General features: G+C 39.9%; 1 protein-coding gene across 6 annotated transcripts in view; it reads right to left on the bottom strand.

Moving 5' to 3' along the window:
• Positions 1–16,294, bottom strand: part of SMYD3 (SET and MYND domain containing 3) — a 440,712-nt gene that overhangs the window by 136,209 nt on the left and 288,209 nt on the right. The window lies entirely within an intron of this gene.

Genomic DNA, 16,294 nt, shown 5'->3' with positions numbered 1-16,294 from the left:
ATGAGACTTCGCAATTCAGCAAACTGAAATGTTTTCATTGTGTTTGATTCATACCAAGACAGAAGGTTTCCTTTCCATTTCCATGGCAGAATATTTGCATCTGAAAGCACTGAGAGGGAGCTGAGGTTATTGCACTTGATGACCAGAGTATATATGCAACCAGGCTTGCCAGCATACTGCATCTCATGGAATTCATCAGTCATGTTTCCTACCAAGCAGCGCCAATCCTGCAAGAACTTCAGCTCCACACAGCAGCAATATATGCTTCTTCACAAGTAAATTCTATGCCTACATAATTCAACCCAGTTCTACTGAAGTTAATAAAGCTGCGGAAATTTACAGCAGCAGATAATTTGGCCCAGAAAGAAAGAACCACTAATTAGTAAGAGCAGGGGTTGGCATGACAATCTCAGCCAGCTTCAACCTTCCTATTAAGTACAGAATATCTCCATTTATCTCATTTGTTCCTGTCATAAAAGTATTTAGGAGAGTTCTACCTGATGCATAGAATTTCTTTCCTCAAGTTACTACATCGTGCATCAGAGTAATTTCAACACTTATTTCCTTTCAACAATTCAGATAATTATGTTTAAGAACTTAGAACAAGCTTACATAAAGTCACTTTACTCTATTTATTATGTGACAGATACTGTATTACTCATGAGTAACCAGAGCCTGTCACATTGGAAAATTTCATGAATAATATGTCATATATTATGCATGCATGTATAGTTCAGTATAGTCAAATATAACCAAACAATTAATAAAACAAATGAAGAATGCATAATTGAAGTGCTAAATCTGAGAACTCAAACCTGAATTGACTAGCAGAGAATTATTCATCTGCCAGAAAAATATCCATTGTAAAGTAATCTGAGTGCACTCAACCAACCTACAGCCTTTTTAAAAAATTAAGTATTGCTATTAGAAATTGATTATACTTTTTAATAGCAATAAATCCCCATGAAATTAGTTATTGCTTACCATAGCTATAGCATTAACCTTTTGAAGCAAACTCAGCAAATTGCTAGCTAATGCTAATGACCAATTTTGAAAGGGATTTCTCCTTAATCAAATTATATCATATGTAGTAGTAGTCATAAGATAGGATCATTTTGATGCCAACTGCATCTTAATGTGAACAGTCTGTATTGGAATGAACCACATTAATCCAAAACCAGTAGTTAGTGTAATTAGGAGGAGCATGAGGACTAGTTAGATGTGTTATTTTTGAATGACCAGGAAAGAAACCTTTGGTTTACATTGAAGATTATGCTCTCAAAAAAAAGTTAAACCATGAACAACTCCTCCCAAGTACCTCTTTATTGTCAGAATTCTGCAGTGCATTTGTTCAATTGTCTGCTTAATGTGACCTAACCACCAGGACATAAGGGAGCATGGGACAGTCTTATTTTCAAGACAGACATTTGTCATTTAGGAATCTCTCTGAGTTACTGAGTTTTTACAAAGAGCCACTAGCTTCTTTTGTTACAAAAACAACAACAAAGCAAATCATATCTTCAAAATCCATCCATTCTATATAATACATCATGAATCACTGTAGCTATAGTATTAAATGCAAATTTCAGAGTCTGATCAGCACATGCAAGATTGTTTAAATAGATCGGTGGTGGTTTCTGTGGTTCAAATGTAATGAAATGAAAAGTGATTGACACAATTCCAGTCTCTCTCATTCCAAAGGTGCTGCTGGACATGCTTCGGATCCCAAATCAGGCAGAACTCCAGTGTGCAGAGGAACTGCCTTTTAGGATTTCAGGTAGTGAAGCTCTAGCAAAAGTGGGTCTCTTACAAGAAGCAAGGTTTCTCTAGCACCTCCAAGAACTAAGCAGCTGCCACACCAACTCCAGCAACCAAACCCATTCCCTCAAGTTCAAATAAGTTAACCATCTTCTGCATACTCTAACTCATGCAATTATTTCAAGAAGATGAGCACAGGATGTCTACACTTATGCTTATAGCAGCAGAGTCCCAAGAAATGGGGTAGAAGTCAGATCTCTCAGGCAGAAAGGAGGGCTGGTTAGCAAAAGGCAGTGGTGCCCTACAACATGCTGCATCTCAATGCAGCCGTTTCAGCCACAGTGGGACCCACGGTTTGGTGACACTGGCCAGTGGCTGCCACACCACTGCCAGCACAGTGGCTCCCAGCCAGTCTCTTCTTCCTTGGTAGAGTTGAAGAGCTGGCTTTAGAGTAGGACAGGAGCTCAGTCTCTCCTGCAGATAACCAGGTGCTCCCTAAAGCACAAGATCTAATGTGGAGGCACAAGTGGCATTTACTCCAAACCTGATTTCAGGCTCGTTTGAGATTGAAACGCAATACAAATGACAAACTCTTTGTCATATATAAATTTGTTAAAATAAAATAAAGTAGCCATTTGTGTAATTCCCTGGTTAATCACAACTGCTACAGGGCTTGAAGTATTACAGCTGCAACTTGAAAATCATCTTTGTTCATGTTTCTCACTTATTTTTGTGGAAGTTAAAGTAAGTAAAATCTCAAACCAGAGGGATAACTATTCCCGAACATGCAGAAGTTTGGATCCAGATCTGAACTTTGTGGTTGGCCTTGCCTCCCTACTGGCTGGAGCCCAAGCCTCCATTACCAAGCACCCCAAACTGTGATACGGATGAGAACACGCGTGGGAAACTTTGCTCTTACGCACATATAACTCCGCAGTTGTCATCACTTCCCTTTTCAGAGTCTTGGCTGCAAATTTGAATGAAGCGCAGTGGTGCCGCAGTCCTTTCCTCCCCCTCTTTATGTTTGTCTTTTTCTCCCCACTTTGAAATATTTTTGCATACAATGCCAACTGAAAGCCCTCAAAGTTGGAATGCTTACTGTCACTTAGACTATGCAAGGGAGGCAGACTTTTATTGGAAACATTCCTTCCCTTCCTTTTCATTTTTGCTGCTCCCACGCTGTTGTTGGCAGCTTTAGATCCATATCAGAAGGAAAGCATGTAAAATGTATGCAGTTAGGCAGTGGTCCTGTAAAGCACTTCATGTGCACAAATATCTGCAGCTGTGCACTGCTTCTGATCTGTAGGAGACTACATATGGGCACTGAGATCAGAACACATCAAATCCCTGTTATTAAATGCATATGTCTTTAAAGCAATGAGTCTTAATTCTTGTTAAGAGACTCCAATAATAAGAAGAAAAATAAATTATAATCGCCCCCAGCAGAAGGGAAATGATGACTTCATTCTCTCTGTTCAGGTCATACCAGCACAGAAATGCAATAACATAAAAGACTAATAAGGCCTGTAGCAAGATGTCTTAAAAATACTAAAGCACAGTTAGCATTCAAATCATATTTACAGGTTTTTCCTCTCCATAGCCAAGCACACTCTTGGTAGGCAACAAGAACCGGCAGCTAGAAGCCAAAACCAGCATTCAGATTCCTACATGATGTACATTTTTAAGATTAAAGATGAGGAGCTGGGAACAAATTAACAGGTAGGTTTTTCATCTCCAAACACATTCATATTGAGTTTAGCTGTCTTACTGAAAGCAATTCTTATAAACTAAGGAGCACAAAAAAGGAGAAGCTAAGTGCTAATTAAGGAATTGCTATATACAAGTGAGACTACCTGATGCAAATGTCCACTTTGGCCTCATGCCCTGAAATCTTATGCTATCAACAAAGTAAAAATAAGAAGTAGATATATGGAAATGCCAATGGAAAGCAACACTTTCTTGCAATTATTATTTTTCTTTCTTATATATGAATTGAGACAGAACTCCATGCTGACCTTTGAAATATATGCCTAAATAGTGCAGCATTTTTGCCATGAATTTAGGAAACTTAATGTAAGACAAGAAACTTAGGAAAGCTTACACTAATAATTCACAGGAAATACTGCATTTCAGTCAAGAAATTTTACAGCTAACATAAATTCTTAAGGGCACATACTTTAGCTGGCTTATGGAGAGCTACCATCTGTACAAATCCCCACAGAATGAAGCAGTGATACACCTCAAAAGATATAGACATTAGGAGAACCATATCTTGCAATTCTTGTTCATGCAGAAATCCCTACCGACATTTGGAGAAATTTTACTGGTACAAATATTTTAGGAGGTAACAGAGAAGCTGGCAATATGCTGAACAAAGGCCACTTTCTTTTTTTGGACTCTGCTTACCAGGATATTGATACAACCAAGTCTTTATACATGTTTGTGGTTTTGTCCTGATTTGATTTTCAGATTTTCATCATATGTGCAAATTTAGTACATTAGGTTGTTTATACAGAGTTGCGCATAAGGTGTTTCATGACATCTCTCCAGCCTGAGCACCACCTCTAGAGAAGTTGGTTGTGCTTATGGGCGTTGCGACTCACAAAAGACTCACAGCTATCATCTACAAGGAATACTCAATGATACGCATGGAATAGGTTGGCAATCCCTACCCTACCTGATCCCTCTGTTTCTAGTGAATATATAGATCCAACAGGACACACATACTGGCACAAGTTTATACATTTGTAATTTTACTTACAGAAGGAACAAATCTTCACTATAACATTTAGCAGGGAAATAAAAGAATAACTGCTTCTAAATTATTTTTTAAATACTTATTTCTACCTATATAATATGTAATTGAATTAGTCTGGGCAACAGTTAGTTTGAAAAGACTGGAGATTTTTCTGGGGTCTTTTTGTTTTATTTTATTTCCCAGTGTAGTAAGATCTTAAATTACAGATATGGGTATCTGACATAACATTATGCCAAGCCCAACACTTCACACTTTCATTTATATTTTTCCAGTCAGCAGATGGCCACCCACTGGGTGCAGACTCAAGCTTCTGCACTGGGGTGTATAAGAGCTGATCTTAAAACCTTTACCTTTGGAGTGAGGTGGGCTTGTCACCCTTTACTTACTTGCCTGAAATATAAGTCTACCACTGATATTTCCATTTTCTTGTCCATGGTATGAAATGCTGAGTCTTGGTGAGTTTGTATGAACAATACTCCAATTCTCCTATGAGTCTGATGAGAATTTCAGCTGATGAAATATCCATGTAAGGAAGTCTCCAACCATTTCACAGGTGACATAATACAAGTGTCTTTCCTAATGCTGATGTCAGGAATATTTTGTCACCTGAAGTGAGGTGGAGACAGGCTTCCAAATCACATTGATCACCCCCCCTTCCAAAACAGTGACATTTTAATTCTTATATCCCTCTGGTGTGCAACTGATAGGCCTGGGCAATTCATCTCTGTTTTCCTGCATTCCCAATCTGCTGTTACCAGCTGTTTTTACACTGAAAACCAACTCTTGTTTGCAACTAGTCATGTAAAATACAACTTAAAAAACCGTATCATTAACAGTGAAGATGGTAATATGAAAATGTTAAATGCCAGACTGTTGTTGATTTTGGTATTTCATGTTTGATGAACAAGCTAGAATTCCCAAATTGAGGAAGCGGTAATTGGCATGCTGGCTACCTCGAATACACATCCATACCTTAACAGGTTACCAGGTTGGCCTTGCTATGTGTTAAGACGTAGTAATAGACTGCATTCTTCATCCTTATAACATGTAAAGCAATATTGTGAAGATAAAACATGTAGAACTTGTGACAAATCTGCAAACCTGAAAGTTCTCTTGGTGGGAAGAACCCTGTTCACATCAAATGGACATTTATTTTTCTGAAATTCAGAAATCAGATGATGACTCACCAAATATTAGCAAAGCTATCTGCAGGCAATAATAGAGTAGTGAATGGAATGGAGACTTGGGGGATGTCTTGAAAATGCCACAATGAACAACGTGGAACCATTTCTATTTGGGATATATGCCTATATTTTCTTATACAAAGTGAGATGGTAATGCCATATCCCCTCAGCAGCTCTATCAAGGAATAAAAATATGAAATATTTACAGATCTCTCGTGTTGCTCCTCTACCTTCTCATAAAGCATGTATACTCTGCTTTTACCTCCATGTTTAACAATCAGTGATGTTACGGTAATATTCACTACATTTTTACCTTAGAGTAGTAAAAATAACTTCACTGAGGAATTATGAAGTCAACTTTAATGGCCAAATTGAGGATTTGGTTTCAGTTTCAAACAAACTTTTCTTGGGACCTGTTTATTCAGTCATTACTTTTACAAAAAAACGCCCAAAACCTCTTAATCTTACTGGACCTTTATAGTTCCTCACAATCTTTACTAAAACACTTTTTTGATCAGTAGAGTCAGTAGACTGAAGGAATTCTGCATTTGGATGTCATGATGATACATGTGTTCATCTGTGGGGCCCCCAACATAAGAAAGACATGGACCTGCTCAAGTGAGTCCAGAGGAGGGCCACGAAGATGATTAGAGGGCTGGAGCACCTCTCCTATGAGGACAGGCTGAGAGAGTTGGGGTTGCTCAGTCTGAAGAAGAGAAGGCTCCGGGGAGACCCTATAGCAGCCTTCTAGTACCTAAAGAGGGGCTACAAGAAAGATGGGGAGGGACTCTGAATCAGGGAGTGTAGTGATAGGATAAGGAGTAATGGTTTTAAACTGAAAGAGGGTATATTTAGATCAGATATTAGGAAGAAATTCTTTACTGCGAGGGTGGTGAGGCACTGGAACAGGTTGCCCAGAGAGGCTGTGGATGCCTCATCCCTGGCAGTGTTCAAGGCCAGGTTGGATGGGGCTTTGAGCAACCTGGTCTAGTGGAAGGTGTCCCTGCCCATGGCAGGGGGCTTGGAACTAGATGATCTTTAAGGTCTCTTCCAACCCAAACTATTCTATGATTCTATTCTATGATTTTGCCTGGGCAGTAAAGATCAGACTGTGCTTACATACATCTTTTAATATGAATTTTCCAATCTTTGAAAAAGGACTAGGTAAAAGGGAAATAAAATTTATACAAAAAAGAAAAGTAGGAAAAATGATAAAACAAATAATTTATGTATGTCACACAGCTCTTATTTAAGTCTTATTTCTGATAAGCTTCTGATGCACCTTTGTATACAAAATCCATCATCATACACTCCTTTTGCCTGCTTTTGCTGAAACTATTGAAAAAAAAGTTTGTGCCTGCCTTGTCTGAGAAAGCCACTGCACATTAAAAGAAAATGTATGGGTCACTGAAAATGGAGTTTTATAATAGAACACATTAGTATACAAAGTACATTAAAATAAGAGGAAGCAAAACTTGCTAAAAGCAAATTGCATAATTTCATACTGTGGTGCATCTGTATAAAACAGAAGCCACAACAACTTCGCAGGCTTAATAACCTTCCTATTAGTGGTTCTCAACATGCTGACTTACTGGCAATATATGTGCACAAACAGAAACTGCCACAGCGTTATCAGACAGGCAAGTGAATACATTATCTTCTCACTTTTCTCCTATCCCTAGCTAGTGTCTCATCGTAACAACCTCATTAGCTATCACTGATAATCTGCCCTACTTCTTGCCTTCGTCTCAAATGCAACCTCAAAAATTACTGTAAGGAAATAACCATGGCCAGCCTGGCTGTGAGCTGAAGGCAGACAGGAAAACTGGCAAAAGCGGTGTGCGCAAATGGCTGACCTCCAAAACAGCAGTTTGCGAAACATATGTGCTGCCACGAAATACTATTAAGTAACCTTTCCAGTGCTGCCACTCTTAGATTCACACTGGGGTTAATCAATATTGCCCTGCAGCGCTGGAAAGGCATTCCCACATCCTCATGAAGGTTCCTGGTTTAATTTAGTTCAGCATAATAATATCACTAGCTTCAAAATGGATCAGCGTACCCCATGGAGGTGGCAAGAAAGCAAAAGCCAAACCCAGCCAGACACCTCAGTGTGTCCCCCAGCAGGTGACCCCACCGGCTGCCTGGGACGGAGAGCACGGCCCCCTCCTGCAGAAACACTCGAAGGCAGAAGCACTTTCAGGGCCGACGCGCTAGAAATGAAGTTAATGGGTCAGCGAAATAAGTGAGCCTTCCCTCAACCCAGCCTGTCTATAGCTTTGTGGGGAAAAGGTTTTATTTTATAAATAAGGTTTAGCCTATGTCCATGAGGCATTGTGGGGCTCATGGTAACAGCTCTGGTGATGAGGAGTTCTTATCCTAACATACACCTGGAAATTAGGCTGCAGCATCCTGTGCTCCCTCAGACTGCAGAAAAACCTCTGCAGTATTACCAAGACCAAAGAGGCTTGGGTAACCAGCACGGCTTCAGCTGCAGTCATTCCCTTCGCCCCCAATGGGCTAATGACTGCAGCTCAGAGCATAAAGTATACCCAATAAAGAGCGAGCTCGAAGACAACTTCTTCCTTCCACGCCGCTGATTAGCTCTCTCTGGTGGTGCTCAGGCCTTACAGCTCCCCAGATCACAGCAGGAACTTCAGTCCAGTGTGTTTCGACACACTCCAGCTGCTAAGGCAGCCCCTCTAACGGACCAGCAGTCTCATTTATAAACTCCTTCCAGCATTATAAAAATTAAAAACTCAGCTGATTTGGCACGCATCTGATATACTCCTTCCATACAAACGCCTATCTGCAAATATATATATTTTAAATGTTCCTTTTTCCATTACTTAATCCCCCCATAATTTCTGCTTATACTTTGTGAAGCACAGAAAGATCTGTTGTTCATTTAAGAGCTTAAAATCCATACTAGTTTCTGGTAACTAAAACCAACACACTGCTGTACTCAAGCGAGATCTACTGCACAAAACACAATTACCCTATCAATTGACTACACATCAATAGGACAGCACATGATTAGACAACAGTGGGGAATCCTAATGATCCCCTGTGAGAATTGGGGTAGTGCAAGCCTCTCATTTTCTGCTCCATGATGTGTAGATGAAAAGTACACTGGAAAGAATACAAAATGAACAGCAGTATTTCTGTGCACATTCTAACTTTGTTTTCACAGGAATGAGGAAATCTAACGAAAGAGCAAGACCATGTTTATCAGCTGCAAGACAAAAAACCCCACTGATTGTAATGTCTTACTTAAGAGCACAATGACTTCTCCACTCCTTTATCCCTGATATTTTCAAAGTACTGACATTTTCAAAACAGCTGTTAGCCCCACCCCCCGCCAAGAATTTGGGGGTTCACCAACACCCAGAGGCAGGCAGCAGATACACTGTGCCACAGCTCTGGGCACACTTCACCTGACTTTACATGGGGGCTCACTCTGCAGCAATGCTGTTCCGCTCACAGGCCACTACAGTCAAATTAATATGGCCCTCCCAGGACCAGACGTTGTGCCACAGCACACTGCAAGGATGCTGACCAATTTTTATTTATGTTTATTCCATTTCCCATCACCTGGACAGTGGAGAGTTCAAACCATGCATATGGGTTTTTTTTAATCTTGTGAAGAAGAAAATTATTTTAAAATGAGCTATAAACCATGCTTACACATTCTATTCATTTCAGCCCAGGACATATTAACATCCCAAGAGAGATCTGAATGTTACCGGAGGCTGTCAAATTAACAGAAATACATTGACAAAGAGAGTTTGTTCAGGGGATGTTAGTGCAGCAATAATGGTGCTAAGTGATGGCAAAGCATCATTTTGCTTGCAGCAAAATTTCATTTTTGCCTCTTCACAAAAATAAATGCAATTTCTGCCACCTGATTTTTGTCCTTGCTTGATTTGTTTGGCATATTTTAAAGGGATTCTGTGGCTTTCTCTTTCATGTTCTTTTCTGACAGTTTCTAAGAATCAGTACTTTACAATCTGTGACATTTAGAAACTCCCCAACAGCTGATCAGATTGCTTTGCAGTTTTAGGAAATTTAGTGATGCATACACCATGTACAAATCCAGCTGTTATACAGGAAAATCAGGGAAGTCCTTTGTCAAGCACATGCTATTTTAGTGAATACCTGCTATCTGGTTGTGTCCTATCTTTCAGTAATCATATTTTTTGACTGCTCCAGGTCTCCTGTGTCACACACTAAATTAAACAGAGCTGTGCTTTGCTTGTTCCCTGGGCAGCCGATTTTGTGGGGCACATACCAGCATTATCAATGGGATTTTCCATACTAGATTAACCTCATAGTTCACCTTGCCCAACACCAAGTGACTAATGTTATCTGTATGGTATTTTCAAATATTACTTATTTTGCCAGTCTCGATACAGCCTAGTTTAGTTTCCTTTCTTGGCAACAGATGTGCACTGAACAGGACTATCTCAACTTAGTGAGTGAGAGCTCTCTAAAATGTAGTTCAGTTTTCTCTTGTTAACTTCATGTTCTCCCAAAGCTTTGCTATCTCACTGCTCAATTGCTACGCAATTAGTAAGCTCCCTTCTTTCCTTAGTTTTTTCTATCAACAAATTGAGCAGAAATTAGTATGTTTTGAAGACTCTTTGAAAGAATTAAAAGGTTGAAACTTATTTAATGCCATGTCTGGTGATGATCCACACCGAAGGACTTACAGTAAGGCACTTTTTACCCTGCTCTAAGCTACAGTCAGTGAGGGTCTGGGAGGGAAAAGACTGGGACATTTCTGTCTTCCTGGCATGCGTGAACATCTACTGTTGCAGGCATCTGAGACCTGCAGGTCTGGCTCAAAGCCATCTTTCCTTCCATTGCTCTGATTTTGTGGTGAAAAAGCTCAGGTCATCAGAAGGATCCGACAGCATATCTATCTTTCTGGTGTTTGCACTCACCAATGTAGTACTTGAGCAGGTAATGATAATGAGCAGTGTACCAAAACCAATGTACTTTGGCAAACATCACTTAAGACACTGCTGTTGCAAGCTTTACACATGTAAAGTGAGTATTTCACTTTTACTTTGAGGAAATAATGAAGCCTTTGGATCACAGGCAGTAAAAGTACTCATATATTGAGATATTTATAAGCTGAAATACAAGGGCTGCTATCCCATATTTTGGATGACCTTCTCAAGCCTAGAGTGCCCATGACTATGTGATGTTGTTTGCTCCCTGTCCCAAGTCATTCCCCTGTAATTCAATTAGCAAAAATAATTGCTTCACCACAAACTGACTAAAAATGCCAAGACCCATTTAGAGACAACAGAAATCATTAAACAAAACCCATTTGCAGGAGAGCTGAAGGCATTTCCAGTACTCATATGAAATTTAAAAATAGAAGACACTTCAGAGTGCTTAAACTGCAGACAAAACCCTGTTTAATTTCAAAGGTGGCAGGGTTACTAATGCATCAGCTACTTCAAAGATGGCAAAATAAATTGCTTTTTTAAAACATTGGCAGTTCCATCCAACATGATGGGAAATACATAAGATTTACCAAATATGAAATTTAAGGTACACAGGTTGTTCAAAAGTTGCCTTAATTTGCATGAGTGAGCATAGCAAAAGGCATAACTTATCATCACAGTTAGGCTCAGCTTTGGAAATTGCTGTTCAGTCATGAACCTTGAATAGTCAAGCCACAAGGCCACCTCTCCCTGTTTTATTCCATAATGCTGGAAAAATAAAGTGTTGTTTATATAGCTGGAAGGCTTTGCTTTATTATAAAACACAACAGGAGAGTAATTTATTTAATATCATTATTTAACATGTGCATGACCATAGATAAATAGCAATCCACTCAAGAATTTAAGGCCTCCCCTGAAATATTTTTACAATCCTCTCAAAACCAATGAACTTTTGACTCAAGACTGGATTTTCTTTTCAATAATAGTTTTTCCTGAACCTATTAGCAAGCTCTGATTACCTTTACACTAAATGCAATTAAAAACCCAATACCATCCATACAGGAAGGGCATATGCCTGGTAACTGGGATCCTCAATCTCCAGCTGAGCTGGCAAGAGCTGTTCCTCCATAGTTTTACTGGCTCCATACAGCAATTCAATGAAGTCCCCAAATAAAAACTTCAAAATTGTGTTTGGTTTATGTTTGAAAAAGTTTTCCTTGCATTTAGGAGCTCATATAAACACAGCACTGCACAGTTAAGAGAGGCCCTAGACATCTAAGGTGTGCTATGCTGAATCCTTTGGAAAGATGTCTTGATGAGAAAATGGTCACCTGGAGAGATTCGAGCCCACCCATTCTTATGTAACTGCAGTTTACTCTAATAGCAAAATGAGAAATGGAACAGGTGAGCCTGTAAGATGCTTTCAGAAGAGGAGCATAAGGAAATATACCGCAAAAGCATTCAGGTTTACTGACAAACCCTGCAGCCTGGGTTAAAAAAAAAATGAGAAAAATCACTACCAGGAGAGAATAAACTGGAGGCTAACTGCACAGTTCTTTGCAAATAGTGGCTGTGTAAATAAATTCACATGCAGGAGTAGATACACACTGTGTGACAAGGGGACTAGCTTCCTGCCAAGTCTGAATTTTCATCAGGGCATCTCCATCTGATGCTGAGAGCTAAAACAAAAGTTCAAGTTCCTCAACCGCTTTGAAATTGGGATGAACTGCTGCCAGGACGTTGAGCAATAGGGCAAACCTTGTAAAAGAACAATTCTTAATGCTTCATGTTCAATATATGATTGCTATTGATCCAGTTATTGAATGTGTTTTATAGGGAATTGAAGTATTCCTGAAATAAAACTGACAATATTTAGGAACGAATGGAACTTTTACAGCCTTTTTCTACCACATTCACATATGTGTGTGTGTGTATAAGGTATAATATTTAGACCAGTGTCTCCAGCTTTTGTCAAATAAAAGAAATGTCAAAATAGTAATATCATCTTTTTTCCTATTAATAGAACAAGAAGATGCTATCAACTTTCAGGATAGGGAAGGCCTCGTCATGTTCCCCCTTCCTCTCCAAACTCACTGGACAGTAAATATTTCAAAGGGCTCAAGCTTGCTCATTCACTCTTTTCCCAGCTTTGCATAGTTGCTTTGAAGCAGCTGTCCTCAGAGGATCAGATACTGAGATTTCTAATCCTGTTTCAACTTCTCAGCAAGACTTCTGAGTTCTGTTAAAGATTAGGCAACATTTTTTCTGTGCTGAGGCCTTCTAGGCATCCAAACAAGGAACAAGTCTCCAAATATACTAAACGAAGGTGACATTGCTGTTGGCCATGAAACCCCTTAAAGGAGATAATTTCCGTTAACAAGACAATTACAAAAAAATACATGATTTAAACCAGCCCTTATTATACCATCTGAATCAAAAAACATACACACATAACAAATTCTGCAACAGAGTAAATAGGAAACAACTGGGATTTTAGGAATTGTGTTTTATGTGAAAAATGTTTTAAAAAAGGCTCAAAGTATATTATGTGATGGAAAGCCAAATGTCCTGCACATTCCTTCCCTAAAACGCTGCAAACTGCCTAAAAGGTTGCAAACTGCCCACTCTCAGGTAGGAGGTATGGGGAGTGAATACTACCACAGCAGTCACCCAGGCAAATATTTGCTGTATTTATGTACTATGGCAGGCAATTTAAAGTACATGTGTACAAGTGTGTGTGTGTGTGTGTGTGTGTGTGTGTGTGCATGCACAGGCATGGGCACAATTATGAGAGCAAGACCACAACATTATGAAACACCGCATCTCACAGGTTCAGTGTTTCATATTTCAGCTGGGCTTGTCAGTTAAATTATTTTTTACCCATTTCTGTGAAATATTTGGTGACACACAAGATGGAGATTTTATTTTCTGAAATTAAGTAGAATGAATCATAGGTAGGTGTTTGGATTACTAATATTATCCATGTATGGCCAATTTCTTCTCTAAACACCCCGCTCCCCACCGACCCCTACTGTAGTTAAGGGATTTTACAGGGGAACTGACAACGCAGGCTGCCGAGTTCATACCCACACATAGGCTCCTGCCCAGAAGGTATTGGGATGGGACTGTAAAAGTAAAGGTGAAGTGCCAGGGTAGAAAGAAATGCTGCTGACCTTTAATGGTTCCTTTGAGATGTGATGCCATATGTAACTCACAGGCGGGGTTTATGCGGGTACCTGGAGAACTTCTATCCTAGCAGAGGGTGCAGAGGGCACGCTGCAAGCTGCCCTCCCTTCACACGGTGAGAAAAGGGGCAGAGAGTGGTCCTTTCTCTCAGCCAGAGAATTCAGAGATGAGATCAAACCCTTCAACAGGGGAACTGTAACAGGAGAAAAGGTTGCAAATGTATACACTAATGGCACATTCCAAAGTAGAAGAGATATAAGCGAGCATCCTGCCCTTCTCCTTTGAACGCCTGTAAGCACAGTCATTCTGTGAACAGTTCCAGCCAGGACCCTGTGACTACAGCCAGGGGGGCCATGGTGGTTCACAAAGCCATGACATGAATAAAAACTGAAGCACGGCCCCTGCCAAGTAAAGCATTGCTCCTAAAACAACAAGAGTGACACACATGGCAAAACTGTGACTGGCACTCCAGGCAGCTGCCCTGCCAGCTACTCAGACACTGTGAAATGAAGAAACCATGAATCTTGTTTGCTGGCCTTCAGGGAAGTGGGGAATCCCAATCTGCGATTTGAGAATGTTCCTTTACATGGTAAGAAATTCACTGTGGATTTTTTTGAGGAGAATAGGTTGACATTTCTGTTGTAGACACACAAAGGTGAGTGGTCCTCCAAAGGGTTGTGTTCTACCAACACAGAAACACACGTCAGCAGTTTTGGTTCTCTTGAAGTCCCATTTTGTCTGGTTTTGGAGCCTAGCTGACAAGAGCACAACCTCCTGCATCCCAAGGAACCTGTGCCAGAGAGCAGCTCTGGAACCAAGGATGGTTTTAATTAGGTTTTCTTTTTCTTTATAGCTGATTCTAGGAGTGCTGGAGAGGGCAAACGTGCAATCCTTTGTACACAAACCTATCCGGGTAGCTGGGGATAGCCCTCTTCGTTTCTTCGCTCTGGGTTTTAAGTGCCATGCAGGATATGTAATTGTGATGTCTTCTTCTTCCAGACAACTGGGTAGGCCCATTAGAGACCAAAAATTCTCTCCCACAGCCCTTGATGTCAGGGGAGATCATAACCACACGATTTCTGGACCAAAGCCAGAAGCTACAGTATGAGATTAAAGAACGAGATGGGGAAACACAAGACCAAGGTTATAAAGTAAAAGAATAAAATAGTACAAGTCCTCAAAAGCATTACAAACGAACCTAAAGCAAATGAAAATTAAATTTTCAAAGGATTGTGATGCATTTAAACAGTGGGGAAAAAAAATGGAAAGTGTAACACAGACAATAAATGGGAAGAAACTGAAGTTGGAACAAGCTCCAGTGCTCTTACTGTCATGTGAACCACACAGTGTAGAGGGTCCAGATTATGTGCTACAGGTACTACAGAGGTAAAAAAAAAGATCTGAACAGCAAACCTTGAATGTATATGCCCAAGGTGTGAACACAAGTATATATAAGAACAGCTGATCAGTGATCCAATCACTGACAGGAAAACCAGGACTTCTCAACACTTGGTATGACAATATTGTCTTATTTCTTACTTCTCATTGCCTGTTTGCAAGCTAAAGGCCATGAAACTGTCAAAAAATGTAACTTCAGAAGTTTCATAGATGACAAGATGGTTTTATAGTATTTACAGTCTGGCTATGAGACACAAAGAGATCAAAGCTAGAGTTACAGATCAAAGACGCAACAAAACCTCTAACCAGGGCTTTTTTCATCAGCAAGTCACACACTCACACAGAATTAGCATGAGTAATTAATAATCCAGGCTAGGATTATGCCAATTCTGGACATACAGCTCAGAGAGCTGTCCAACCTCCCTTTAGAATCACTAGAGATAAATAGCCTTTTCTAGATCATGAGTCACCTCATTTTAAAGTTGCTATCTGGTTTAGATTTGATGAATTTCAGAGCAGCTTACTTTTGAACTTCTGACTGCAAAGAGAGCCCAAACAACCTGCTTTGAAATAGATATCTATCTTTTAAACATCTAAAATGACACAAGATAGATTCCACCCCTAAAGCAAGGCCCATTATGGTGAGCGGGAAAAGTTTATTTTCAATGTTGAGCAGTGCCATCTACACATTTGACAGCTTTTGTTATTTGCCTTTGCAATTGGTTCCTAAGAGCAGTGGTGCCTCATGAAACCTCATAGCTCATCCTAGTCTTTGGTGGACTTTCATTAAGTTTCTTTTAATCTAGAGAAGCTCAGTTCTGGAAACAAGCTCTGTAACGGTTATGCAACAGTGCCTCTGACTTTACCCCTTGAAAAATGAGGCCTGTGGCAGACATAAACACGTGATGCTCTTCTCTTAGTCTTTTTTTGTCTAATAGGGTTTGGGCATTGTGGCACAGCTTAACCTTATACAGGCAGATCCACCACACCTTATGACAAACCCATTGTACAAACCCAATGATTTGAGGTGGTAGAATTTATGATATGCATTG

Source organism: Buteo buteo, chromosome 12, assembly GCF_964188355.1.
Source record: "Buteo buteo chromosome 12, bButBut1.hap1.1, whole genome shotgun sequence".
In the NCBI taxonomy this organism is placed as follows: Eukaryota; Metazoa; Chordata; class Aves; order Accipitriformes; family Accipitridae; genus Buteo; species Buteo buteo.
This window is presented reverse-complemented; position numbering and strand designations above follow the sequence as displayed.